Source organism: Arachis hypogaea, chromosome 13 (assembly GCF_003086295.3).
Source record: "Arachis hypogaea cultivar Tifrunner chromosome 13, arahy.Tifrunner.gnm2.J5K5, whole genome shotgun sequence".
Taxonomy (NCBI): domain Eukaryota; kingdom Viridiplantae; phylum Streptophyta; class Magnoliopsida; order Fabales; family Fabaceae; genus Arachis; species Arachis hypogaea.
Window position 1 is genome coordinate 73,427,423 of NC_092048.1, and position 5,261 is coordinate 73,432,683.

Here is a 5,261-nt window from a genome sequence, read left to right on the forward strand (position 1 = left end):
CCTAGATGAAATTCCAAGGTAATTGGCTTCCTCCCAGTTAACTCCTTCCTCTGTGTCCAACTCTCCTAAAGGTGATGGTTGAGTATGAATGGCTGCGGCCTGATTCTTCTCCATTTGCTTGGTCAAATCAACTAGTTGCTTGGTGATCATCTTATTTTGGGCCAGGATTGCATCCATATGGTTTAATTCTATGACTCCTCTGTTGTTGCTTCTGTCTGAGGCATAAAAATACTCATTGTCAGCCACTATTTCTATGACATTAATGGCTTCTTCAATGGTATTCTTCTTGTTAAGGGAGCCTCTAGATGAGTAGTCTACAGCTTTCTTTGATTCATAGGAAAGCCCTTCATAAAAGATATGCAGTTGCACCCACTCATTAAACATATCAGGGGGATATTTTCTTGTCAAATCTTTGAATCTCTCCCAGGCTTCATATAAGGTTTCACCATCCTGCTGTCTGAATGTCTGCACCTCAGTTCTCAATCTATTCACTCTTTGAGGAAGGTAGAACCTTGCTAAGAATCTATTTACCACTTCTTCCCATGTTGTCAAGCTTTCTTTGGGAAATGATTCTAGCCATTTGGATGCTTTGTCCCTCAAAGAAAATGGAAATAGTAGCAATCTATAGGTGTCAGGATGAACACCATTAGATTTAACTATATCACAGATCCTTAGGAATGTAGTGAGATGCTGATTAGGGTCCTCTTGGGCACTTCCTCCAAAAGAACAATTGTTTTGCACAAGAGTGATGAGCTGAGGCTTCAATTAGAAATTATTAGCATGGATGGTTAGCTTTTGAATGCTGCTCCCACAGTTTCTTGGGTTTGGATTGATGTAAGAGCCTAGAACTCTCCTCTCTTGTCCAGCAGGGTTGGCTGCACCTCCTCTGATATGATTATTCACCTCTCCTTCATGATGGTTTTCCATATCATCCTCCATGTTTATATCCAAGTCTTCCTCCTCTTCCTCTGCACCAATAGCCCTCTTTCCTCTTGCTTCCCTTCTTAATCTCAGGAAGGTTCTTTCTAGTTCACTTTCAAAAGAGGTTGAAACCCCTCTTCTACCTGTCATACAAGTACTAAAACAAGCAGCAAACAGCAAATGCAGATTTCCCAGTTAATGAAAAAGTATGGTTAGAGAAATTGAGGAAATTAATCAAATAGTTAATGAGTTAGTGGATTAGTTTTGCTGGAAAATAAAGAAATAAAGAAAAATAAAGAGAAACAACTAAAATTGCAAAAATAAAATGTAACAACAGAAATTGAAATTCAATTAACAAAAGAAAAAAATGCTCAATCTAGTTATCCTCCAATTTAGTAATTGTCAATACAAAACCAATCACCGACAACGGTGCCATAAACTTGATGTCCTGAAAATTGTCTCTCAACAATTTTCTACCGACAAGTGCACCGGATTATCGTCAAGTAAAAACTCGCTGTAGAGTGAGCTCGAATCCCACAGAAATTGGTTGGTTGATCAATGTTAATTGGAGAATTGTTCTAGTTGAACTAAATCCGATTTGAAATTGGGATCGCAGAATATAAATTGGCAGGAAACTTAAATAGCAAGAAATTAAAGGAACATAAATTAAATTACAGAATATAAAGAACAGAAACTTAAATTGCAAGTAATTAAAGGGCAGAAGCTTAAACTGCAAGAATTTAAATGGGAATGAGGAAATTGAGCATCAAATTAAAGATAGAATGTAAAAGAATGGGTAGATCAGAGATGGGAAATCTCATTGGGGTCAGGAGATGTTTTAATTCTCCGGATCAAATTCATTTTCATCTCTTCCTCAATCAATGCATTTATTGATCTCCTTGGCAATCTTAGGTGATTAGATCCCAATTCCTTGGCAATCTAATCTCTCTAAGCATGAACAATTGCCAAATTCCTTGATTTAAGTGCTCATAGGAAGAGATGAAGTATGGTCACTGATTATACCACACATATTCATAGATCAAAGTGTTGGTAGGATTATATGTCACGATATCCATCCAAACCCCAATCTAATCCAATGTGAGAAAGCATTTCTAGCATGATCTCCTCATTCTTCTTCCAAGGTTTAGAGGAGATCCAATTATGAATAGCTTCTTTCCCAAGATAACTATCCAATTGGATGAAGAATGAAAGCTTTCTAGCAAGATCAAAAGAAAAGAAAGAAGAAAAAGTATGAAAACTAATATTGATCCATTGAATTACACAGAGCTCCCTAACCTAATGAAAGGGGTTTAGTTGTTTATAGCTCTAAAAATGGAAAACGAAATAGAAAAATACATTGCAGAAAGAACAAAAATACAGAGAAAATACAATTTGGCAGAGTTTCAGTATCAATGTGTAAGCCCCCCCAACTAACTTGAACTCTAAGCTATTTATACACTTTCTTCCATTGATTTTCAGTCTCTGAATTGGGCTTTTGGCCTTAACTGAAATGGGTTGAAGTTGCCCCAAATTGGCTCCCATGCTGTTGAGAAGAGATGTGCTTTGATTTGCAAAGTTCTGATGCTCACGTTGGAGTCCACGTTTGAGGGCCAACATTGAGTCAAACGTCCTTCAGAGAAATTGGATTTTGGACGTTTTGAGCAACGTTTGACTCAACATTGAAGTGCCAACGTTTTCTTGTCCATGCGTACGCGTGACATACACCTGCATGTAGATGGTACAAATTACCAGTTCACGCGTATGCGCTGCCTATGCGTGTGTGCGTTTGGGGCCAAAATGCTCATCCACGCGTGCGCGTCTCCTACGCGTGCGCGTGGATGCAAATCCCCAAACTTCAACTTTTAAAACATTTTCAAAGATATTGGCATCAGTGTTGGACCAACGACGCTCCCTCCAACATTGATTCGTCCATTCGTGGGTGTCATATACGCGTGCGCGTCGATGCGCTTTTTCAAAATTATTATTTTGGAGCTCAGATCGCGCACGTTGGCCTCAACGTTGGACTGGCAACATTCCTTTCAACGTTGGCCTATCCACGCGTGCGCGTATAGCATGCGTACGCATCGCCACCATTTTTCCAATTTTCTAGAAAGCACTTTGTATCGAGCGTTGGAGGTATTGTTGGCTCACCAACGCTCCCTCCAACGTGGGTATTAGAATTATGCAGCAGATTTTTCTCTGCCTTCTGATGAACGGATTTTTGACGGTTTAGAATTCATAATTGAAGTCTCGTTACAAGTATAGTTTCTAAACCAACAATAATCCTTTCATACAAAAATTTGTTTGTCACAAGTAGAAACCCCTAAATTTATAAACCGAAGTATTGGAACCTCAGGTCGTTCACCCTAGGAATTGCAATAAAGTGTCTTGTTATTGGTTATGAGGTATATTTTGGGATTTTTGGGATAAGAGACATGAAATGTAAATGGAAATGAAAATAAACTAACAACTAAAAATGTCTTGGCAAAGGTTGGTGGTCAAGGATCTCTATCCCTATCACTAACCACAACATGAGAATTGGCAAGGATCAACCCCATTAAATCATCCTCTAACTAATAAAGGAAAGTTAAATGAGCTATGTCAATCCTAGTCTATAAGTCCTAGTTCTCCACCAAATCAATTAGTGAGATCTAGAGTTAATGGCTCCCAACTGTCAATTACTTGGACATTAGTGACTCAAGAGTTCCTAAGTTACCTTTCCAAGCCAAGAGCACTAAAATTCTACTCTAAAATCCTTCCAAGCATTTCATCAAACACTTGGAAGTCATAAAAAGAAAGCATAGTAAAATTGCAAGGAAAGTAAATCTACACTACTCAATTGCAAGGAATTAAACAACAACAAATCAAATGAACAATAAAAGAACATGAAAACATAAATTGCATTAAAAGGAAAAGGAAAGAACAAAAGTGAATCAACATAAAAGTAGAGAATTACAAGAATTAAATGCTAAACTAGAGAGAAGAGATGTAAAAGAAGAAGAATTGCAAAAGGAAAAGTAAATCAAAGCATGAAATTAACCTAGATCTAAGAATTCCTAATCTAGATCTAACCTACTCCTAATTCTAGAGAGAAGAGAGAGCTTCTCTCTCTAGAAACTAACTAAAGCATGATAAAACTAAAATAAAACTAATGTAATAACTAGGTGTCCCATCCCTCTTTAATCCTTGGATTAAATAGCATCAGAAATGAGTTAGATTGGGCCCAAAATGCCTTAGAATTCACTGGCCACGAGTTGCATTAAGTGAAGCATATGCAACCATCGGTGCGTACGCGTACCGTGCGCGTGCGCACCTCTATGCGCAGTGCAACTATGGCAAATCTTATATCATTTCAAAGCCTGGTATGTTAGCTTTCCAATGCAACTGGAACCACATCATTTGGACTTCTGTAGCTCAAGTTATAGTCGATTAAGTGCGAAGAGGTCGGCTTGACAGCTTTTGCGATTCCTTCATTTCTTCATGAGTTCTCCATTTTTACATGCTTTTCCTTCATTCCCTTGATCCAATCTTTGCCTCCTAAACCTGAAATCACTTAACAAACATATCAAGATATCTAATGGAATCAAGGTGAATTAAATTTAGCTATTTTAAGTCCTAAAAGCATATTTTCACTCTTAGGCACAAATTAGGAGACAATCATGAAACCATGCTATTTCATTGAATAAATGTGGGTAAAAGGTTATAAAATCCCCTAAATCAAGCACAAGATAAACCCTACAAATGGGGTTTATCACTTTCCCTCTCAACGTTTGAGGCAACGTTGGTGGTCCAACTTTGGCCACCAACGTTGCTTCCTCTTCATCCTTTCCATGGCCATTCTTCAACCTCCTTCCATGCATTTCTTCACCTGTCATCAACCAATACATGCATCAAAGCCTTGCTAAAGTCATAATAAATCTCCTCATTCTTAGCACACAAGTAATTATGGCATAATTCTCATGAAATTGCATCAAATTAACCATGGTTGAATGAATCTAGGCATACATAAATTTTTAACCCAATTGCTTACTTATAGCTCAAGAAAGTGCATAAAACCTAATGAAATTAAAAGAAAAAGGCTAGTGAAACTAGCTTAAGATGCCTTGGCATCACATCTACTGGAAGATCCACACTAATTCCTGTCAGAATTCTTACAAATCCGTGACACTGTTAAGACCAATGGAATGGATCCTGAGGTCTACAAACTTATGCTCTTTTCCTTTGCTGTTAGAGGCAGAGCTAAAATATGGTTGGATTCTCAACCTAAAGAAAGCTTAGACTCTTGGGAGAAGCTGGTTAACACTTTCTTGGCCAAGTTCTTTCCTCCCCAGAAGATGAGC

The 5,261-nt window shown here is 38.0% G+C and overlaps 1 non-coding gene across 1 annotated transcript; it reads left to right on the forward strand.

The window, feature by feature from the left end:
- Window positions 1-382: 382 nt before the first annotated feature.
- On the forward strand, window positions 383-486 carry LOC112739776 (small nucleolar RNA R71). Its single transcript, XR_003170715.1, has one exon. It is a non-coding gene; the product is annotated as a small nucleolar RNA R71 (small nucleolar RNA).
- The last annotated feature ends 4,775 nt before the right edge of the window (window positions 487-5,261 follow it).